The sequence below is a fragment of the Ictidomys tridecemlineatus genome, chromosome 1 (genome assembly GCF_052094955.1).
Source record: "Ictidomys tridecemlineatus isolate mIctTri1 chromosome 1, mIctTri1.hap1, whole genome shotgun sequence".
Classification (NCBI taxonomy): Eukaryota; Metazoa; Chordata; class Mammalia; order Rodentia; family Sciuridae; genus Ictidomys; species Ictidomys tridecemlineatus.
In genome coordinates this window covers 39,801,315-39,825,966 of record NC_135477.1, presented here as the reverse complement: position 1 = coordinate 39,825,966, position 24,652 = coordinate 39,801,315, and the positions used below count along the sequence as shown (strand labels likewise).

Sequence of the window (24,652 nt, the reverse complement as noted above, 5' to 3'; positions counted from 1 at the left end):
GAAAGGAGAGAGGAGAGGAAAGAAGAGGAAAAAAGAGAAAAGGAGAGAAATGTCTGACATTTGCTAATGCAATTTATAGTGAGCTGGCCTTGGTTCAAATGCTGGTTCTGGTATCTTCTACCTGTGGCATGACCTCTCTGGCTTTCAATGTCTTCATCTTTAAAATGGCAATCACAGCTGGGCATGATGTGCACACCTGTAATCCTAGTAGCTTGAGAGGTTGAGGCAGGAGGATTGCAAGTTCAAAGACAGCCTCAGCAAATCACTAAGCAATTTAGCAAGACCCTGTCATAATATATAAATAAAAGTGCTGGGGATGTGGCACAGTGGTTAAATGCTCCTGGGTTCAATCCTCTGTATCAAAAACGTTTTTTAAAAAGTAAAAAAAATGGAGATCACAATAAGATTCTTTATAAGAATAAAGAATTATTTATAAGAATATTCATTTAGTCTATACAAAGTTTTTCAGCACTCTATGTCAAGAATTCCATTCAGTCCTTCACTTGATTTAACTATTCATCAATAACCTTCAAGATAGGTACTGTTACTACCTGTTTTGCAGACAATGAAATCAGAGTAATGCCCCATGTTGTTAAAAGTGGGATAATGGCCAAGCAGCAAGGACACTTTGGTGAATTTGATTGCAACTCAGGGCTTAGTTTCTGAACCTTGGTCCTCCCTGAATCCTGCCTCTACATCTTGGGATGGTAACATCTTTCAGCAAGCTACATGACTCAGACAGTTTGTGTAGAGGCCGATATGCTGACACATGCACTAGGACATTTTAATGAACATTGATCCCTTCCTTGCCCAATAATTATCTCCCAATCTAGATTATCATTTTAGAAATGATTCCCCTCTGCAAAGTGGAATAAATGAGAGATAAGTGAATAAGCAATGCTGCAGATTCCCATTCCCCTTCCAGTAATATTTTAGAAAAAGGAGAAGATACTCTTACACAATGCTAGTAGGTTTTATTATCTCAGATTTACAGGAGAAATACCCAGGACCCTAAACAGTAAATTGAACTGTCCAAGGTCACCTGACAAAATCAGTATAGTTACATTTCTAATGTTTTCTGACTCCAAAGAGCAAATCTTCTCATTGCAGTACCTTATTTCTCTGTGATAGTTTAAGGATGCTGTCTGATGATTTTTGGTTCTCCCTCTTATTACACATGGCTGATCTGCCTCTGTGTTTAGGTAGGGACATTTTTCACTTGCTTTTCTACTTCTGCTTTTCTCAGTCTGTTTTTACTCTGTAGACTTCTGAACGCAGAGGAATTGACAGTGAAGAAAAGGAGGTATGCAGTATGTATCACATAAATTGTGACAAATGACTCACTCTGCACAGATCACAATGTGCTTAATATATGTGCAAATAAGAGTTGATTGTGAATCGATTGACACTTGAAGAGCTAAAGGAGTATGATAAAACAGGCATGTCACTAACCTCGAGTCAATCTCTAGACTGAATAGTATCACTAAGAAATTTTGTCATGTTAGATAAATTACATCCTTTCACCAAGTCTCCATTACATCAACTATAAAATGAGGTTATTATTTCTAATTTTTATGCCAGAAATCAGTAAATGAAATAGAGAATGGGATCTCTCCACATGAGATAGAAGTTTTGAAACAATTTCTCTGTCCACTAGAATATTCATCAAAGTTTCTCTCTGGCCCATGCTCTTGAGATCATAGCCAACTATTTAGAATGCTTAGCTGCTTTCTGATCTATAAATTTTGGAAGATGACAGATCCATGATTTTCATAATAAAGAACATACCATAGCCTTTTTATAATAGTTCAATCATTTAATGTACTCATTAATATTTGTGTTTATCTTGAGGAATTCAACTTACCTTTTTCAGAATTTTATCCTACTTAAATAACCAGATAACCTAATCACAACTGAATCATCATCAGGACAGTGCCCAAATCAACAAAACAGAGTAATTCCACTGTAAAGGATCAGAAGACTCACCCATCCAGTTGTAGTTTTGTTCAGTGCAACTAAGTGTCCAGGTTACAGACATGAACTCAATGATTCAATGTGGGCAGTGGAGGGAGCCATTAGGATACTTGTTCTTCAACACTCTCTACGTCTCATAGTGAATTCAAGGCAGAGGAAAAAGGTTTGTCCTGAACAATAGGAAGTGTGTTTTTCTAGTTGAGTGTGCACCTGTACTCCCAGCAACTTGTGAGGCTGAGGCAGGAGGATCACAAGTTCAAAGCCAGCCTCAGCAACTTATCAAGGCCCTAAGCAACTTAGTGAGACTCTGTCTCAAAATTTAAAAAAAAAAGGAAGAAGGAGGAGGAGGAAGAGGAGGAGAATTTGTTCTAGAATCTAAACTATTTCTCTGTTATGGATTAGGTAGCTTGCAGAGGCTAACTTGGTATCTTGCCCACTCCTTTAGAACATTAAACAACTAGAGAGAATGTAACTAATTTATTATTGACTTAACTTCCATGTGTCTCATCATGTACAAAAAAAAAAAAGAAAAGAAAAAAAAAACTCCATGAGAGTGGAGATTGTGAATGGCTTTCATCTTCAAAATCTACTAGAGACCTCAAAAAACTTTGTTGTGAACTTTAAAAATGTGAAACATTGGATGGCATGCCCACATACATTCTTCACTTACTCATTCATTCAAATGACAGTTATTGAGGACTTACCGTGTAGCAGGCACAGTGGGAAAGCAATGATAAACAAATTAGACATGGCATTTACCCTCTGGTGGGTGAAATGGACTTTAAATTATAAGTTGCACAATTAGATATTTAAGTAAATTTTAAAACAGTACAAAGAAGAAATATAGTATACTTAAAAAATATATTACTTGATCCAAGCTATATAAGGTAGTTCAGGGAAGGATTCCCCAACAAAGTAGCTCTTGAAGAAATAAGAAAAGAATGGCTAGTAACTAATTTGACAATGCAGAGGTGGGGGAGGAAGGACATTCCAGAGGAAAGTATATATCACAAGGTCATGAGATGCAGTCTAAAGCTGCAATTCAATGAACTGAGAGAAGCCGGGGTGGCCACAGTAGAAAGAGTGAGTCAGAGTCCTGTGTGATTGATTTAATGAGAGAGACAGGGCTAGCTCTTCCAGGAGCTTAGAGGTTAAGAGCATTTTTCATAACTGTTTAGGCAATAATTCTAGGTCTTTACAGAGGACATATAGTGTGTGTTTTGGTAGACTTAAACACTGTTTATTTATCAACTGTAGATACCAAAGTTGTTCATCCTCTCAAATATTTCAAAACATTCCAAATCCTGTATTTTAGCTACTTGAGTTATGCAACACAATATTATTAGCCCTAATTGCTCCCTGTGTAATAGAACACCAGAATGCCCTTTGTACCTATTGGCCCATCTCTCCACCCTCTGGTTTATCAGCCTTTGCTTAGTAAGCACTATTTTGCTCTCTGCTTCTACGAGCTCAGCTTTTCATTATCCCAAGAAGATGAGGAAGCTCTCAGAAGGTTATAAACCAGAGATTTTTTTTTTTTTTTTAAAAGCTCACTCTGGTTGCACTAGTGATAATATAGGTGAGAAATCTAAAAATAATGGGAGACCAGGCAAGATGGTGTGGCTCTTTAGACCATGGAGGTGAAAGTGAAGTGAGGGAGAAAAAAAAAATGAAGGGAATCTGGAATGTTAAGTAGTAAATTTGATGGGAGATAATGATTCAGATGTGGGTAGGGAAGAAAAAAAATATTACGGACAAATTCCAAGTTTCTGGCTTGCCCAATTCAGATTGCTTCAGGGGCAACTTTTCTATTAAGCTCAGACAGTAAGCATATTTCCTAGAGCCTAAAATATTTTAGGGGACCAGGAAAGTGTTTTAATATTCTTTTAGTCAGAAGAATGGAAAGAACTTGTGATCAAAGTGAGTGCTTAAATATATAATTCTAATATATTCATTTTTATACTTTTAGAGTAAAATATAATTTTTTTGATATTTTTATGGAAGAAGCCAAAATGTTTAGGGCCCACAAATATTATAATGTATCTCTGAGCCAATGATCACTGACTGAGAAAACAGGGTAAAGACCAGATAAACACGGGGCTCTAGGGAGGGCCATGGGGGAGCAGTATAAACCAGTTTTGTCATCACTATGAATTGGAGATATCTGTGAAAATGCAAATGACCAAAACAAAATCCTTTACATATACAACTTAAAATTTTTTTCCATGGAATTTTCAATGCCTAAGAAGAATCAAGTGCTATTGGGTTTGGAGTCTTAAAGATGAATTTCAGTTTCAACTCTACCTTTTGTTATTTTGACTGTCTAGAACAATACCATTTTCTCAGAAATGCTGCAAAGCATATTATTGTCTAGGTGGTGAACCTTACTGATTCCAGCTGCTGTAAGTGGTTATCTGGCTCTCAGTGAACGCATTAGAGTCTTCCTGTGGAATTTACTATCTGAAGATGGTTGTGAAGATCCCTGTGTCCTCTAGTAGTAAATTTATTGAAAAGTGTTTTAAAATTTCCAAGGGAGGGTATCTTACCTCATGGAGAAATTGCTTGAGAAAATAAAGCCAGTACATAGAGAGTGACAGATTCACCCCAGGAAAAGTCTCAGTGATATCTTCATCCCTACTTCTAATCCTCTCTGGCGACACATTTACCCCTGTACTTCTCAGATAATTGACCAGCGTATTGTCTATTCTAATTTTGGATGAATTACACTTCTGATTTCTATCACCCTCAAAAGCAAGAATGATAGCCAATATAACCACAAAATGCCATGTAAACTTGGGCAAGTTAAGCAATTTCCCCAGGTCTCAGTCTTCTAGCTTGTAAGATGCTGATGGTAAACTTAGTATCAGTGTTATGATGATACATACAGGGGGAAAATGATGTATTATCACTTCAAAGTTCAGTGTATGACATGCACAGATGGATTATCCCTGTCCTGATGAAGAAAGAGGAAAGAAAGAGGGACTTCTACAATTGCCACAGTTACAGTTCTTTGGTCCAGGAAGGATCTTGCTGTGAAGTCATTACAAGGTATTAAAGAGCCCTCTCTGGAGACATACTATCAGAGCCAAGAAAAGTCATATTACTTTTGTGTGGTGCTCTCTGATTACCATTAGGCTTCACTATTTTTCCAATATTTGCCCAAATCAGCTCACTCTGTATGAAATCATGTAGTGCTAGACTGAGTTCTCTATCTATGTCATCTTAATGTCCACAAAGAAAAACCTCCTTTTTTTAAATGTGCTTTTCTGACTCCACTGTCGACCTGTACTCACCACAATGTAGATCATTATGTTGAACTCAATTGTGAAGTCTTAGATTGTGAAGCCTTCAAGTGAAACCTCAAAGACTCACTTATTTTTGTGTCTCTCCAACACAGAGCAAACCATGGATCTTTGATAAATATTAGTTTAATAAATAGTGAAGTTAGGTATATTACATCTCTAAATCACAAAACACCTCTAATGCTGAAAATGTGTGTTCCTCACTATAGAATCCAAAATAAAATCCAGCCAGCTGAATAGAGATTGGAAATTGTGTGTATGAACAGGTGGTACAGGGTTTGAGATGGCCTGGAGTCCCTTTATGAGGAGGCAGCACTTTGGGGTTACATGTGATTGTCTTTAGCTCAATCCATGGCAGGATGAGGGCCTTTCTTATGAGTACCTGCAAGAACACATTTGCATGCAAGGCAGTTGGCAGCTCAAGACAATGCCACTGCACAACCTCTGACTCTCACTTTGTAGGTCTATCCCTAGGGCATCTAGATTTCATTTCTGTAAAAACCAATAATGAGTCAGAGATAGCCTGTTGAGGCACCAAACCATTTGGAAATTATACAGGCATAAAAGAGCATCATAAAGACTACAACTCATATTTTTCACATTCCAATAAGCATAGCATCAATTAAAAGCTCAAGGCCAAGAAGCTTAGCCCAGTTTTCATCCAGATGGAATTTATAATAAGTGTTATAAAGCCCTGAAAATGAGGAATTCCAGCCAAAGCTAGGACAAGCCATGAAAGGTATGCACCTTTCTAATGTGACAATAACACCACCAACATGGTTCCAACTTGCAGAAATCTACTTTTTTTAATATACTTTTTTTTCCAGAAAATACTTACAGAGTTCCTAATGTTTGCTGAGGAATGGTTAAAGGCTGTAGCAATGAGCAAAAAAAAAATTGCATGTATATAAACTCAGATACAAACATATGGATATACAAATACATACACACAAACACACCATGTGCAAAACCTATCATCTGAAGCAATGTGATTGACAATTGCTTTTTGAAGTTCTGGATAATGCACTGAAAGTGTCCCTCCAAAATTCATATATTCAGATCTGGTCCCCAGTACTTAGGAATGTGCCTTATTTGGAAATAAAATTGTTGTAAATTGTATGCAATTAGTTAAACTGAGATCATACAGGAGGAGGGTAGGCTCCTAGTCCATTATGACCAGTATAATTACATATAGGGTAAATTTTGACACAAGCACACAGATAGCATGAACACCATGCAAATACAGGAATGCGCTGCCACAAACTAAGGAACTACCAGAAGACAGGAGAGGAGAGATGCCCTCAGAAGTAACGCACACCTGCGACACCTTAATCTCATACCCTCAACCTTCAGAACCAGGAGACAAAATATTTCTGTTGTTGAAGCCACCCAGTTTGTGGCACTTTGTTACAGCAGCCCCAGGGAGCAAATATGCTTTGATATTCTCGTCAGGTTTACACATACTGTGAGACCTACCTACCTGTGTTGTACTGATTAAATGAGACGATGTGTGTCTGTGTGTACATGTGTGTGTCTGTGTGGGTGTAGAAGCTTTTTGAACTTCAATTCAGCATATAGCACATATGTAGAGCGACAAGAGAATGTAAGTCATCCCCAGAGACCTTTTGCACAGCACAAACTAAATTGGCTCCTTCATAAGTCTGAACCCCAGGATTCAGATTTCAAGAGCAAATTGTGAAGTCTAGATCTGCCTATCCAATAGAGGTGCCACTTCCCACAGGGGAGCACTTGAAATGTATGTCATTCAAAGTGAGATGAACTCTAAAGGTAAAACACAACCCAATTTCAAAGACAGTCTGAGAAAAAGAAGGTAAATTTCTCACTTTTTAGACAGACTACATATTGAAATAATAATAACTAGGATATATTAAATTAAATTAAGCATACAATTAAAATTAATAAATTAATTTCACCTATGTTTATCTTTTACTTCTTTGGTGTGGTTACTAGAAAATGCATAATGAAAATACAAAATTTATTATGAAAAATGCATAACGTGCCACATATTTTGTTTGTATCGGATAGCACAAGCCTAAAGGTAAAGTATGTCTTTAAAGTTTTCCTGACGTCACTACTATCTTCCACTCTAGTTCGGTCACTTATCACAGAATGTCTTCCTTTGATTCATACAAGCAAAGTACTTTGACATTAAAAGCATAGTAGAGTCCACCTGCTAAAGGTTCCATCAGCTGCACCCACAACCTCAGGGAGGTTTCAAAAGTCCAGACCTTTGACCTGCCCCTGCTTGTCTCCTACTCTCATCCCCTTGGAACACCAACTCATCCTACTGCTGGTGAGATCCCAGATATCAATTCACAGTCAGGTTAGGAAGCCAGGGGCCTTGGCTTTCAGGTGAGGAAGTAAATTTTTTCTTTTTCTTTTTTTTTTTTGAGAAATTTCTGCTCTCGGTCACACAGGAAGAGCAGACATTCTGCTTTTGAAGTCATACAGATGACCATTAAAATTTCATCCCACAACTTACTATTACTGGGACATTTTAAAATAGACTGAGAGCCACACATTAGCCCAAAGATAGAAATACAGGAATAAAGGAAAGTAAGTGAATGCTTCTCTTGAAGCATGCTGCAAAGGTCTGAATATATTCAGATACTTGCTGTCACCTCCTCCCAAATGTGCTCTTATTTGGTTTCCTGTGAATCTGCTCTCCCTTTCCACCCAGTTCACACTTTGGGATATGAAGATCTCTTTCTGTATCAAACATTTTTTCCTTCTTTCCCTTATCCCACTAGTTTCTAGTAACAATAATCTCAAGACATGTTTTTTAACCTTCCTACCCACTTCTGCTCTACCTGTTCTCTTTGTTTCCTAACACATAACAAGTCATGAACTTTCTGTGGTAGCTCTGTGTTTTGTATTTCTTTTGAACAGCGTGAGTCTAACTCATTTGTAAGAACCAATACAATGAGCCTGTAACTTTACTTGGTTGCATTATGTTTATATTTCAATAAATTTTAGAAATAATTACACCTTTAGTATTAAAAATAAAACAATTTAGCCAAGCACAGTGGCACACACCTGTAATTCTAGTGGCTTAGGAGGCTGAGGCAGAAAGATTGCAACTTCAAAGCCAACCCCAGCAACTTAGGCCCTAAGCAACTTAGGAAACTCTTGTATCTAAAATTTAAAAAAAAATAATAAAAATAAAGGAATGAGGATGTGGCTCAGTGGTTAAGCACCCCTGGGTTCAATCTTTGGGGTGCCTGTGCATATGTGTATGTATATGTATAATAACTTTGTTTACCCAAATATTAAACATAAAATTACCATATGAGCCAATCATTCTACTCTTAGATATACGCCTAAGAGAAATGAAAGCATGTTTTCAGGTAAATTTATGAATACCAATATGAACATTCATAAATAAGCTTTCGGAAACTTAAGAACATTCATGGTGGTATTACTCATAGTAGACAAAAGGTGAAGGGGTTGAGGTACAATATCCCAACCATTGATCTGATAACCGAAATGCCTACTAAAATGTGGGTAGCATCCACAGCGTAGGTACACAGGACAAAGGACTGATTTACATTCTGGATGGGACAACGTGAGATGGTATGATATTTGATCATGCTCCTCAGAATACTGCACAATTTTAAAATTATGAATTGTTCATATCTGGAATTTTCCACTTAATATTTTGGGATAATAGTTGACTGCTGATAAATAAAATCATGGAAAGTGAAATCATGGGTAAGAGGGGGCTACTGTGTGTGTGTGTGCGTGTGTGTGTGTGTGTGTGTGTGTGTGTGTGTGAGAGAGAGAGAGAGAGAGTGCACATGCATGCATGTATTTGTGTGTGTACCTGCAAGAACCTAAAATGCAAAAATCCTCACCAGGATGGTATCACATCCCATCCTCAAATTCTACCACCATATCCTTCCCTCCAATGAGGGACGAATCTGAGAATGTGTCATGGGTGGACTCAAGAAATAAGAGATTTAGGTTCATCTATCATAACCACCAATTTGTAATATTTTAACATAGTTTTACATTATGAAAACGCTATACTGTAGCCTCTGTGCTCCTTTCCCACCTGCTCCCAGACTATAGGGGCTTAGTGGTTGGTGGTTTCCGTCTTTGATATACCATAGAACTCTGTGCATGGCTCTTTGATCTTGTAGTTACTGGATTTTTTAATGTTGTTCCAAAGTGGCTAGACTATCTAAACTCTGAATCCATAGACCATGACAGATTTATCATAGAACCTGGTCTTTCAAATACCATTTGGAAAACAAAAAAGTTAACTTTATGTCGACTGTTGTTTTTTGGAGTTTTGCTTTGTTTTTTTTTGTTGTTGTTGTTGTTTTAAAGAAAACTATGAAAGAGACCTCAGGCTGATTTTAAAAGTGTGTGCTTTCTACCTCCATCCCCTATAAGCAATTTCTTCGGTGTCCTTCAAAAACTATCTTTAAAATAAAAAAGAATCTATGATTAAATACCAAACTGAACCTGCTACACAGCACAATAAAAATGCAGCATAATAAAGAATGAAGGAGAGTTTTCAGTCACATGAGAAACGGAAAACCAAATATCCCAGCTGATTTAATTTTACCTGAATGAAATCAGGAGCTAGGCAAGTGGATCTTGAAGATCTTTCTCCCCAGGTCTCGTAAATCTGAAGTTTATGAGGAAGCCTGGTCCTGTGTTCCTCTGCAGGCTCAGCCCTGTGCCTGTACACCCTAGACTTCCACCAGCTGCTAGGAAGATGACAAATGACAATCACAGAAATCGCCAGGAGACAACGACCCCTACGAGTCCCACATATTTATTTCTTCTAAATTAAAATGCTCAAACTTCAGGTTCACTCTCATCCCCTGTATTTATGGTCCCTTCTGCCTTGAAGCCAGCCTAGTGAGTGCCATGATAAATCCTCTGAAAGCCTGTCTCATTTCCAGGCAGACCCTGTAAATTTCTGAGCTGTGCTTTGCAACCCTTCATTCTGATTTGCAATGTTCAACACTGCCAATGACACAGAGGTTTTGCAAGGCCCTTTTCCTTCAGTTGAACAGTGTCCATGAGATCCTAGCCTTTCATTGTCCCCAGAATGCCACAGAGCAGTACTAAACCAAAGCATCTGTCTCTTCTGAATGAGGATGATATGTTTGTCGTCGCATTTATGACCTTCCACTAAGGCATGCTAGATGCTGAGTGTGGCACATCCTTATTGGAAGGTCTTTGATGTCAGAATAAAGGTTGAAACCCATAGGGCACTAGGGAGAATAGAATCCTGAACAGAGAGTCCTTACTGCATTTAAGGCAAAACCCCAAAATATAAACCCTTTAGGGAAACCATTCTTTTACTAAGCAAATATTTGCAACATGCCCACTCTGTGCCTATATTCTTGTAGCAGCGGGGGAAATAGGAACAATCTAAACAGAGGAATTTCTTGACAGCTTGAGTCTTAGATTTTGCTCCTTTATTGAATGAAGGGATAATAAATGGGTGAAATGCTTCTTGCTCTCCCCAAAGGTTGCTATATCATTGCTATCTAAATGATACCTGGTCTTCCACACCAGGCTTATAGCCCAACTGAGGCGGGTAGTGAAAGGAAACTAAGTGACATAACAAAATTTTCAGATGATATCTCCATCACTTTTTATATGTGAAACAACTGACACCTCAGTTCTGGTTTTGTTCGCTAACTTCCAGACTTTTCTCTGAACCTGTGGGGTCCTAAGTCTATAAATATCCTGTTTATTGGGCCTCAGTGTTCACATATAAATTTTTGTTTTTATCAACACTTTCCATATTCATCTTCTATACTGATTGAGTATACATCAATAATCTATCCCAGGTCAGCTCAAAAATTCATCTACTTAAAGGGTAGAGTTAGTTCCCAGTGAAGTCAATGTTTGTTGCCTCCACGGAATCTAGAAAGCAGAGTAGAGTGGAAAATTAAGAACTCACCTTTTTCTTGTTTGCCTGACAGGGGTGCACTTTTCTTCTAGACATTTAGTTAAAATACTGGACAATAAAACTATTAAAGTCTGGGTTAAAGAAAAGCAGTAAAGCTGGGTGTGTATTTGGGGAGTCAGTGTCCCAGCGAGGTTGATCAACAACAGGAGAGCCTGTCATGCTGGGTCCTGGAGGCTGAGTATGTCCAATCGACATCACATAGAGGGTGCCAGACCTATAAGAGAATCAGAAGCAAAAACCCAAATACTCCAAGAGCAAGTTGGAAACAAGGAACATAATCATAGGCACAGGTTCATTAAAAAGGTAAGGACCAGGTCATGTAAAAAGAACGGGGGAAGAGGAGAAAAGAAGGGAAAGGAAGAAGACACTGCTCCCATTTTGGGTGTTGGGGACTTTCACATGTGTCACTTCAATGAATATTCACAGTAGGTTTTGTGAAATGGATTTTAAGACCCATTTTAGGAAAGAACAGCAATCCCTAATCCCTAATCCGAGAAGTGATCCGGTATAAAAGAAATCACCAGACAGTCAGGATTAGAACACATGTCTCTCTGATATAGGAGATTTGTGATCCACCTTTATTAATTTACCATCGGAACGTAATAACCTTGATAATTTGCATAAGGAGCTTTCCGTTTTACCTAACTTCACTGGATGTTATTTATTTCTCTTTTTTCCTGATGTAATAGGACAATAAATGATTTGACCCATAGAAGAACATAAGGAAAAGGCATAGAATACTCCTTAAAATTCATAATTTTATAACTTGTTACAGAAATTGAATTGTTGAAATCCTGAATTTTAAATATTGATTAGTTTTCTGAGTATGACTGCATCTTGTTGGGTATCATTGTAAGGACAACTCTTAACTCCAGGGATTAAAATTGGGGATGCAAGTGAGGAGTTTATTTGCCAACCTTTCCACAGCCTTTATATCTCAAACCTAGGAAGAATTCCTCAAACTAAAATACCATAAATATTATTTTATACACATTTATGGTATAAATAAGTAGATATTATTCAATATCTTCTTTAATCTTCCTAAATTTCCAGTAATCTTAGTATCATTGTTATTGATCTGTTAAATATGATTTAAAAAGCTGAAGTTCAAGAAAGTTTTTGTCCAAATTCTCTTGTAAGAGCAAGTAAGCTTGTGCTAGTTTATCCTCAAGTCATGTGACTTCAAAGTCATGCTTTTTTTTTTCTTCCTGGAAATGACTCTTTGATCGCTAGAGAGATTTTATGAAACTTTATTTCATCTATGACTATGGGTAGGAATGTGTGCATTGTGTGTGTGTGTGTGTGTGTGTGTGTGTGTGTGTGTGTGTATGGGTGTACATGCATATGTGTTTTCTTCTTAGGCAACTCATTAACAAAATATCACTTGTACAATCACACACTGGAGTCCTAGAGGCTGAGCTTTACCCAATCACCCCCAACAAAGAGGGTGAAGAGCTATAAGAGAGAATCAGAAGCCAACCTATCCCTAGACTAAACTCCACAGTAGCACCATGGGGCAGGATCCCATTCATACTAGCTCTGGTGGCCCTTTAACTACATCTAATGACCTGCAAAGGATAAAGGCACATACACAAGTGGCTCTTTTAAAACTGCTAAAATATATTCTTAGAGCTAATAGTGTTGATATATTTGTATTTTTCTCTCCACTGCCTCTGCCCCCTAGTCTGATTTCTTTCTCCTAAACTATGAACTCATTCAGTCATTCATTTGAAATGTGTATTTTATATACACTACTTACACATAAATAATTTGACTTACTGGAAAAGAATGAGGAAGATTTTATATATATATATATACACACACACACACACACACATATATACACACATACATATATATACATATATGTCTATGCATTTATGACACACACACACACACACACACACACACACACATATATATATATATATGCATGTATACACACACACACCCAAGTACATATAGCAGTACCGTTTTTTCCAGGTGTCTGGAACACATTAATGACTAGAACAGACATAAACCTTCCCTTGTGAAGATTACTTTCTTGCCAAGGGTATTAGAAAATAAACAATAAAATTAATAAATCACACAGTATATTAGAAGTTAAAAGTGCTACGGGAAGTAGGAATAGGGCAGCATTAAGGAACCTGAAGAGATAGGGATAGGAGTGCAACTTGCATGTTTAATTAGGACGGGCAGGGTAGACCACATTAAGAAGATGAAAGTTGAGAAAACGTATAAAGCAATATATATATATATATATATATATATATATATATATATATATATATGCAGTGAGTCATTTGGTATTGTGGAGGAAAGTTCCAAGAGTCAAGATCCAGTGCAAAGAAACAAAGGCATTAGCATACTTCACATATTCAGTGAACAGCAAGGAAGTATGTGCATGTAGCTGGAGCAGAGTCAAAGCAGATATGTGGGAGGGTAAGGTCAGCAGAGGATGAGGGCCACAGGTTGCACAGGATTATTGCAAAGACTTTGTTAGGTATTCTCAGGAAGAGAAGGAAATGTCAGAAGAAATTGAGCCAAGAATGTCTTCATTTCACTAACTTTTTACAAGAATCACTCCAGCTGCTGTGTTCAGATTAGATCATGAAGTAGAAATGTTGGAATCATGAAGCCAATCTGAATACTGACTGAGGAAATTCAGACCACAGATAATGTTGCTTGGGTCAGAAGGATAGCAGAGGAGGGGCAAATGAATTGTCAGATGCTGAATATATTCTGAATGTTAATCTAGTAAGATTTCTTGTCACTTTGTGGGCGTAAATCAAGTATAGTCAAGAAAGATGTCTAGGTTTTAACTTGAGCAACTTAAAATAAAAAGTTATCACTCCACTAAGGTGAAGAGGCTGCAGGTGAAGCGAATCTGGGAGTGGGATTGAGAGCAGAATTGAAAGTTCTGCTTAGGCATATGGAGCGTGAGATATCTAATAGAATTTCTAAGTTGAAAGCCCACAGAAGCATTTGGTGATATGTGTCTGGACTTCAACTGATGAGATAAAGGCTAGCAGCATAGATTTGAAATTTATCAGAATACAGATGTTGTAAACTATCTACGAATTGATCAAATCTCCAAAAGAGAGTGTCAATCTAATTGCTCTGGCCAGTGTTTCGAGAACTATATTGAATAGAAGTGGTGATAGAGGGCATCCCTGTCTTGTTCCAGATTTTAGAGGGAATGCCTTCAATTTTTCTCCATTCAGAATGATGCTAGCCTGAGGATTAGCATAGATAGCTTTTACAATGTCGAGGTAAGTTCCTGTTATCCCTAGTTTTTCTAATATTTTGAACATAAAGGGATGCTTTACTTTGTTGAATGCTTTTCCTGCATCTATCGAGATGATCATATGGTTCTTATCTTTAAGTCTATTGATGTGGTGAATAACATTTATTGATTTCCGTATATTGAACCATCCTTGCATCCCAGGAATGAATCCTACTTGATCATGGTGCACAACTTTTTTGATGTGCCTTTGTATCCGATTCACCAGAATTTTATTGAGGATTTTTGCATCTAGGTTCATCAGAGATATTGGTCTGTAGTTTTCTTTCTTTGAGGTGTCTTTGTCTGGTTTCGGAATCAGGGTGATGTTGGCCTCATAGAATGAATTTGGAAGAACTCCCTCTTTTTCTATTTCCTGAAATAACTTGAAAAGTATTGGTATTAATTTTTCTTTAAAGGTTTTGTAAAACTCCACTGTATACCTATCTGGTCCTGGGCTTTTCTTGGGTGGTAGTCTTTTGATTGCTTCTTCTATTTCATCTATTGATATTGGTCTGTTCAAATTGTGTGTATCCTCCTGACTCAGTCTGGGCAAATCATATGACTTAAGAAATTTATCGATGTCTTCACAATCTTCTATTTTATTGGAATATAGGTTTTCAAAATACTTTCTAATTGTCTTCTTAATTTCTGTAGCATCTGTTGTGATATTGCCTTTTTCATCCCATATGTTAGTAATTTGAGTTCTCTCTTTTCTTCTCTTCGTTAGCATGGCTAAGGGTCTGTCGAAAGAAATTAAAGGCATAAAAATAGGAAAAGAAGAACTTAAATTATCACTATTTGTGGATGACATTATTCTATATCTAGAAGACCCAAAAGGTTCTACAAAAAAAAAAGGATAGCATCTTCAACAAATGGTGTTGGGAAAACTGGAAATCCATATGCAACAAAATGAAACTGAATCCCCTCCTCTCGCCATGCACAAAAGTTAACTCAAAATGGATCAAGGAGCTTGATATCAAATCAGAGACTCTGTGTCTGATAGAAGAAAAAGTTGGCTCCAATCTACATATTGTGGGGTTGGGCTCCAAATTCCTTAATAGGACACCCATAGCACAAGAGTTAATGACAAGAATCAACAAATGGGACCTACTCAAACTAAAAAGTTTTTTCTCAGCAAGAGAAACAATAAGAGAGGTAAATAGGGAGCCTACATCCTGGGAACAAATTTTTACTCCTCACACTTCAGATAGAGCCCTAATATCCAGAGTATACAAAGAACTCAAAAAACTAGACAATAAGTTAACAAATAACCCAATCAACAAATGGGCCAAGGACCTGAACAGACACTTCTCAGAGGAGGACATACAATCAATCAACAAGTACATGAAAAAATGCTCACGATCTCTAGCAGTCAGGGAAATGCAAATCAAAATCACCCTAAGATACCATCTCACTCCAGTAAGATTGGCAGCCAGTATGAAGTCAAACAACAACAAGTGCTGGGAAGGATGTGGAGAAAAGGGTACACTTGTACACTGCTGGTGGGACTGCAAATTGGTGCGGCCAATTTGGAAAGCAGTATGGAGATTCCTGGGAAAGCTGGGAATGGAACCACCATTTGACCCTGCTATTGCCCTTCTCGGACTATTCCCTGAAGACCTTAAAAGAGCGTACTACTGCCACATCGATGTTCATAGCAGCACAATTCACAATAGCTAGACTGTGGAACCAACCTAGATGCCCTTCAATAGATGAATGGATAAAAAAAAAATGTGGCATTTATACACCATGGAGTATTACACATGCACTAAAAAATGACAAAATAATGGAATTTGCAGGGAAATGTATGGCACTAGAGCAGATTATGCTTAGTGAAGCTAGCCAATCCCTAAAAAACAAATACCAAATGTCTTCTTTGATATAATGAGAGAAACTAAGAACAGAGCAGGGAGGAAGAGCAGGAAGAAAAGATTAACATTAAAAAGAGACATGAGGTGGGAGGGAAAGGGAGAGAAAAAGGAAATTGCATGGTAATGGAGGGAGACCCTCATTGTTATACAAAATTACATATAAGAGGTGGTGAGGGGAATGGGAAAATAAACAAGGAGAGAAATGAATTACAGTAGATGGGGTAGAGAGAGAAGATGGGAGGGGAGGGGAGGGGGGATAGTAGGGGATAGGAATGGTAGCAGAATACAACAGTTACTAATAGGGCATTATGTAAAAATGTGTATGTGTAACTGATGTGATTCTGCAATCTGTATTTGGGGTAAAAATGGGAGTTCATAACCCACTTGAATCTAATGTATGAAGTATGATATGTCAAGAGCTTTGTAATGTTTTGAACAACCAATAAAAAAAAAGAGAGTGTCCATTGAAGAGAAGAAAAAAATCTCCTGGAAAATTCCAACTTTCAGAATTTGGGGAGAAAAGGAGACATGAGCAAAGGAGAGAGGACAACAAAAGAGATTACTATATCATGGAAGTTAAGCAAGGATACTGCTTATTAAAAATTAGGAAGATATTGCATCTAACAACAGGGAACTCATGGTCCATGTTAAAGGCAGCAGATTTAATGGAGCTATATATTATGAGCCAATAGAAGAGAAAGAAAGAAAGGAAGATAAGCAAGTGCCACCTTGAATGGACAATTATTTGCAGACAAGATAGGCTCAAAGTAAGAACTATAAACTGTGAAATTAGTATGCTATAACTGAATTGAAATCATGGTCCCATTTATAGCTTTGTATACATATTATTTCTTCTTGCTGAGTCTCAGTTTTCTCATCTAGATAATGAAGTTTTCACTAGTACCTACTTCATATGTGTTCTGTGAAAATTAAATGAAGTAACATGTGTGAACCCTTTAGTAAAGTACCTTGTAGACAGTAAGCCTTCAATACGTTAACTGTTGCTATTTCTATTAAAGCCATTAACATTAATAAACTTTTGAATCATTTTACTGTGAAGAGAAGCACAGAAGAGGGAGTTATAAGTTTACATAATGTTAAATGTAATTCTAGTTCCTCTCACCAGAAATCATATATAAAATATTGTTCAAGCATCATGTCTTTCAAACATTAATTAAAGTAGGAATAACAATACCATGGTGTGCATATTCGATAAACCATTATAATTGATTTCTATTTTAAAACTTAAATATAAGAGCAATTTTTATGTTCATGAAAACACTATTAAACAGGATTCACCTGTATAATCATTTTGATCAAAGAACATAGTCCTTTTGAGAAAATTTTTAGAAGTACAGAGCTTAGAACTCTATAAGCTACTCAATTGTCAGATGGTTCAAACTGTCATTGAGCTACCACTTTGTAAAATAAGCATAGGCTGTGGTTGCCTGGAAACCACTCCTCTATGCCTACCTTTCAGCTAATGATGCTTACGATGCAGAATTCTATGGGAGGATTAAATACCATTTATTTCTACAGGATGAGGGGATCTAAAACATCAGTCAGTGCAATCAAGGAACAACACTACAAAGTGATCTTCAGGGCCTCTGAGCATTATAGAAGATAAGATTACAGTGTCAGAATTGGACCACTTCATTGTAAAAGAGAAAAGAAAAACCAAAAAACGGAATAAATATAAGCATCTCCAAGGCTGATTTTAAAAACGAAGCTAAAAATAATAATATTTACTTACTTAAAATCTATATTTTACTGCATTTCATCTCCTTGTCTCAGCCCCAAGCATTTTACAGACTCTTTCAGGTCATTGGAGTGTCACTTCAAGTATGATTGGAATTATTTGCTCACTGATTACAAGGTAGTCCAGATCTGGGGTATTGAGAGTAAGGGGAAGGTGGATTCAATAAGGACATTCACTAAGAAAGGGAGAGGTGGAGATGGATGAGGATGGGGAGAGAGGATTGTTTCAGTTTTGACCATGATAATTTTGAGATTCTTGCTAGATCTCTAAGTGGAAATTTCAGAGAAGTATTTGAATATATGAGTTAACGGTTCGGGGCAAAAGTTCAAGTTAGTGGTAAGTTTTGGAAGTTACAGCATACAAATTACTACTTGCACCCTTGAATCTAGGGGAAAGGAGACTGAGTGACAAGAACTAGAACCTAAAAACTAACCAAGGAGAAATTTCATTCTTAAAACTTGTGTAGGTGATACCTAGTTGGTTAAAGTTTCTGAGGAAAGTCCAGAGTCATTTAAAAAAGACCAAGAGGATGAATACTCAAGGGAAACAAGTTCAAATAGCAGGTTCAAACTGAATATACAGAATTCTATGAGCGGTTGAATAAGATGAGAACTGAAACATTAACTGTGGGAATTGGGGCACAGTGGTCACTGATGACCTTAACTAAGTAAAAAACTAATAAAATGCAAACATGTATCTGAGTAAAAAGTGTTCAAGTGTAAGGAAAAAATGAGAATGTGTATATTTGTCTCCTTCAAGAAATTTATAAGTAGATAGAGGAGAGAGATAGGAGTCCTCCTTGAGCTAAAGAGGGTTTGGAGTCTAAATATGCATGCTTTGGTTTATGTTACAATCCAATGTCATGTGAAAGAATGAGCAAAAAAGAAAAATAAGGGATAATGTGGGTATACATTTCCCGGGTAGGAAGAAAGTAGGACTCAGAAGAGAGATGAACAAGTAACTAACCAAAGGGAGAAGGATGGGTATTTCAAAGGAAAGAGAAAGAATTGATAAGGATTACAGATAGAGATTGGTTCATAAATGGCTTGCAATTAATAAAGATCCCATCTACAGAATTCTAGCCTCAAGCCTAGAGAAGTAAAGAGAATATTTCCTCAGAATTTTGAGGGAAATAAAGACTTGAGTGTGGGAAGCCACTCCTGAACTATTTAGCATCTTCACTCAGACTTGAGCCAAGGAGATTTTGGTTTGGCAGTGCAAGTTATTTTGTGGCTCCTCCCACTTAATGGATTAAACAATGCACATGGCCTCAGTCTTCCCTTGGATAGGGAGACTGCCCTTGCAGCTCTGGAATTGGGCATAACCCATTGGGTCTGGACAGCCCAACTCCTACCTTATTTGGCAAAAGACCATTCTGTAGAAAACTTTTAATGTTTCCCCCATATAAATAAACTATATGCAGCCTCTCACTCTGTCTTCTCAGTGTGGAAGCTTGACCCCTAAGGTCCAGCAGCCGTCCCACCCCCCGCTTTCTAAAACTACTTTCTGTGTAGTGTGGTTTCTTTTCTTTTTTTTTAATATTTATTTTTTAGGTGTAGATGGACACAACACAATGCCTTTATTTTTATGTGGTGCTGAGGATCCAACCAAGGTCCTGCCTGTGCGAAGCAAGCTCTCTACCACTGAGCCACAACCTCAGCCCCTGTAGTGTGGTTTTTTTTACTGTCTTCTTTTCTTAGCTTAATGTCACAGTCTGCTCACTCCATGCAGAGGAAAGCCAAATTCCACTGCGGCAGGCACCAACATGGGTGAGATTTGAGATTAATCTTGACAGAGGCACTTGATTAGAAGGCAATGATCGTGAACATAGGTTCAGCTAATTTTCTTCAATTGCACAGGAAAAAGAAGGTACCAGAAAGCTGTATTTATTTAGAATAGATGGAGTATATGATTTACTGGAATAAGAGAGGAATACTAAAATTTGAACCTGGAGACTATTGGGGCAAGAAACTATCAGTGTGATAGGGTCAGATTTTAAATAATATACTAGGAACAGGAGGTTAATATTCATAATTTATTTATTATTATATCTTCATCAACTAGCACATGTGTAGTACATAATTAGTGCTTACAAGTTGTATGCTGAAATATTATGGAGCAACTCCTTTTCTCTTGAATACAGCTATACATTTTGGTTAAAGAAACGTCAAAACAAAAAGATGAGTACATTTGCTTTCAAAATCTTTGAAAACTCTGATTTAATAAGTGGTATCCATTCATTTCAAAATTATAACCTGGAGTTCATTTTATGTACTCAGAGTATAAGTGGTGTAAATTCTACATTATACCAGAATAACTGTGAAAATGGCCTAGAAGGAGAAATACTAACCTAAAAACTTAATTTGGTTAACAAGGATTTATCGTAAACTACTAAAGTCATTTAAAAATACTCCTTTGTGTTATTTCCAAATATCTTAATGTTCTGTGTCTTCAAAACCATTTATTCAGTGATGTGGTTAGTCACTGTGATTTGAAACTCCAAAATATCTGCACTCCATTAAGTCAACTGGGCCGGATCCCTTGTGGTGTGGTGGTATGCATGGCTGCAATCAGAGTAAGCAGCCTGTTTCTTGCACGTGCCTAAGGCACCTGGGACAGCCCTTTCCAGAGAACATCTCTGGCCTCCTACTGCTCCCAATCTAGGCTCCAGACAGTTATTTAGGATGCCTTTGGAAAACTGCAAGGCATGGTAACCGGGATTCACATTGACAAAGTTATTATGTCCTTCTGCACCAAGCTGCAGAACTAGGAGCATGGGATGGGGTCCCTAGGCAGGGATAAATTTGAGTTCTATAGCTGCTACCAGATCTACATCTAAAAGAAGTAGGACCTTCCCAAGTTTATTTCTGTTGAGTTTGAAGAGAGAGTGGCTGAACCGTTGAAATGTCAAATACAACCTCAATCCAAGTCCCATGGACGCATGGCAGGCTTTGCACTTGGGAGGGCTTCCACGGTGCTGCTTTGTCCTTAATTATGTCCACCAATAAATCCTACTTGCTATCTACCTAAAATAAGTAAATAAATAAAAGAAACCTACAAAATACTGGATTGGCTCTTTTTTCAGGAGGTAGAGATAGTGTTTTCAATATAGAGCTCCTTTAATCGGTACTACCAGAAAATCAATTAGAAACATTTTCTTATGTCTGCTTGGTTCTCAAATGTATTCTATGACCACACCCCTTCTCTGATTGCCAAAACCTAAATAAATAAAGTCTAAGTAATTCAAAAAGGAATTTATGTCCTCTGCAAACCAAACCCAAGCAAACCTCTACGTCCTGTTACTTTTTTAACCCTCCAGCTCTACCCTACTGTATTTCTGGCAACCACCACACCCTGTGGGCACTGAGCTTTCATTTACCTCCAACCCTTGCAAGCACCTGGAATTCCTATGCAACTCCTCTAACTGGGGAGATTTAGCTCTTTCTAAAGGCCAAGTTCCAGTCATGCTAGTTCTGGGACATTACCTGTCAAGGCCATGCCCCTGTACCCACAAAAAGGAATACCTTCCTTAGGGATTTTCTGGTGTTCTGTCTTCCTACATTGAAGCTTCCTATAAGACTCTGTCATATTCTACCAAAAAAAAAAAACTATAATAATAGTTATTACTATCATTTGGGAAATTGAGCATGTACAAAGTGTTTTGTATTGAACTCAGCAGGAGAAAACAAGCAAACAAATTATTTGAGAAGAAAATTGAATTTTGTTTCCTAGACTGAAGGATCTGCGTTTTTCCAGACGGAGGAGGATAAAATGGAAGATGCTGTTTTGTCTGGTTCTGTTACATTTTTCCATGCTGAAGAAGACACACAAACGACCAGCAGGAATATGAAAAGGTGCTCAACATCAGTAATCATCAGGGTAATGCAAATCAAAATCATAATGAGATGTCACTTCATACCTGTTAGGATGGTTATTGTTAATAGCAACAATAAAACAGAAGTGTTGGCAAGGATGTGGTGAAAAGGGAATCCATATACACTGTAAGTGGGAATGCTAATTATTACAGCAGTTATAAATAATACTTTGGAGGTGTCTTAAAATTAAAAATTAAATTACCATATGATCCAGCAATTCAAATACTTGCGTACAGTTGTGCCTCAGTATCCATGCACGAGTGGTTCCAGGATACCCCTCAGATATCAAAATCTGCAGATGGTGAAGGGCCCTATAAAAAATGGCATAATATTTACATATAATATATGAACATCTTCTTGTATACTTTAAATCATCTCTAGGTTACTTACAATCCCTAATATAATGTAAATGCTATGTAAATTGTTGTTATACTTTATTTTTTAGCAAAAAAGAAAAAAAATGGTGTATGCCATCAGTACAGATGCAAACATGATAGGCCCATCTACAAGTACACAAATGAGATGTGAGGTGAGCAATGCTCCAACAAGTGCGGGAGTGACAGACTAAAATCTGTGAAGCGTCAAGTATGCCTGCTCATTAATGATTTCTTTCACTAGAATCATGCATAATATCGGGCAGATTCAAGTTTTGGTTTTAGGAACTTCCTCTCATTTTTTGAATATTTTCAATCTGGGTTGAATCCCCAGATGCAGACCTCAAGGTTATGGAGGGCTGACATTACATGCAAAGAAATTGAACTTAGAATCTCAGAGAAATCTCTGCACTCCTATGTGCATTGCCTTATATTCATGAGAGCCAAAGTATGAAAATAGTTTTTAACCCACCTTCAATGGATACATGAATTAAAAACTTAAGGCATTTATACAATGGAATATATTTCATCCTTAAAAAAAGAAGAAAGACAAAATACTTCTTTTATTTTTATTAGGATTTTGGATGTTGGTACTTGAGAAAGACTGAACTGTCATTTTCCTTTATTATAATATCCTTGTCATATTTTATATCATGATTATCAAGTAAATAAAATAAGTTAACAAGTGGATTCTCTTTTTTTTTTTGTTCATTGGTAAGTGTTATTTAGGTATTATGTTTTTCCTTCTATATTGGAAGGATTTCACAAGTAATTCTAATTAGAGACTGGTTTCTAGGGATGTTTACATATTACAGATTCTATTTTATGCCTTAATTATAAATTATTATAGCATCTTTTTATTCTTGGGTCATTTTTTATAAACTATGTTCCCTCAGATATTTTTCTGTATCTGGATTTTAAATGTATTTTACTAATGCTGTTTTAATCTTTTTAAAATATCTGATCAATACTGATGTGTGTCTTTATTCCTGACAATTTTTCTCTTCTTGCTATATCTTGATCAATTTTATCATGAGTTTGTATTTCAGAGTTCTTTCCATTCAAGAAATATTGATTTTATTCATCATCTCTACAATAGGTTATTTTCTACATCATTAATTTCTGGTCCTATCTGTTTTCCTTTCTCCCTTCTATATTATATGAATGTAATTTGCTGTTCTTCTACTTCTTGAAATTAATAAATAGAACATTACTTTTAAGACTTTATCTTATCTAATATACACTTAACATAAAGACTTTTTTCTTTTATTGTGGTAAAATTGACATAAACAAAAGTCAGAGATATTTCTTGATGCATATTGATAGATGGTTCTACTTGCATAGCTATCGTCACAATCAAGATATAGAACACCAGAAAGTTCTCATAGGTTCTTTTTTTGCATTTCTTCAACTCTGAGAGACAACTACTATCCTGATTTTTAACTCCATAAGTTTTGCTTGTTCCAATTCTAGATAAGTAAAACTATAGACTATATACCATTTGTGCATTTATTCTTTCTTTCAAAGTGTTGCATTTATTATCTTTAAAATGTTTGCTCTTTAAAATAGAAATAAAATTTGTAAACAGTAAAAACACAAATCTTAAATGCCCAATTAAATGACTCTTGACAAATGTGTAACCATCTTCTCAATTAAGATATAGAATGATCTATCATCTGAGGAAGGCCCCTAATGCAACACTTGGCAACCACTACTCTGATTTGTATCATGTAAATTACTTTGCTTTTTTGTTAAATTTATAATGGAATTATATAGTATGTTTTTCTTGTATTCAGTTTCTTTATTTTAATGTTTTGTAGATGCATCACTGTTGTAGCATATATCAACGATGCAATCTCTCACGGTGCTGAGAAATATTCCACTATAACAATATACTATAAATTGTTTTGTGAAATTATGTATATTGTTTATCTCCTGTTAATGGACCCATTGATTCCCCTTCCAATCCCCGAGTTATTGCTCATTATGAATATGGCTGCTTTAAACATTTTTATGCAAGTTTATTTGTGGATACATTTTTTTCATTTCTCTGTAATAAATCCCTAGAACTACTGGATCATAGGATAGATGTATGTTTACTCTTGTAAGAAACTGCAATATAGTTTTTTAAAATTTCCTAAGTGATTGAATCACTTTAGTGAACTACTATTAATACATGCATTTCAACATGCTCTACATCTCACTCATTATTGGGGGTCATCAGCTTTTAAAATTTTAGTGATTACTGTGGC

At 36.7% G+C, this 24,652-nt stretch overlaps 1 long non-coding RNA gene across 2 annotated transcripts in view; it reads left to right on the top strand.

Moving 5' to 3' along the window:
* Positions 1-23,542, top strand: part of LOC144375182 (uncharacterized) — a 45,823-nt gene extending 22,281 nt beyond the window's left edge. Inside the window, exon 3 of one of the 2 annotated variants that reach the window (XR_013434668.1) lies at positions 21,884-23,542. This is a non-coding gene — a long non-coding RNA (uncharacterized LOC144375182). Of the gene's footprint in view, positions 1-15,248; positions 17,540-21,883 lie in introns of those variants that run through there. The other variant, XR_013434669.1, reaches the window with a different exon arrangement.
* Positions 23,543-24,652: the final 1,110 nt, after the last annotated feature.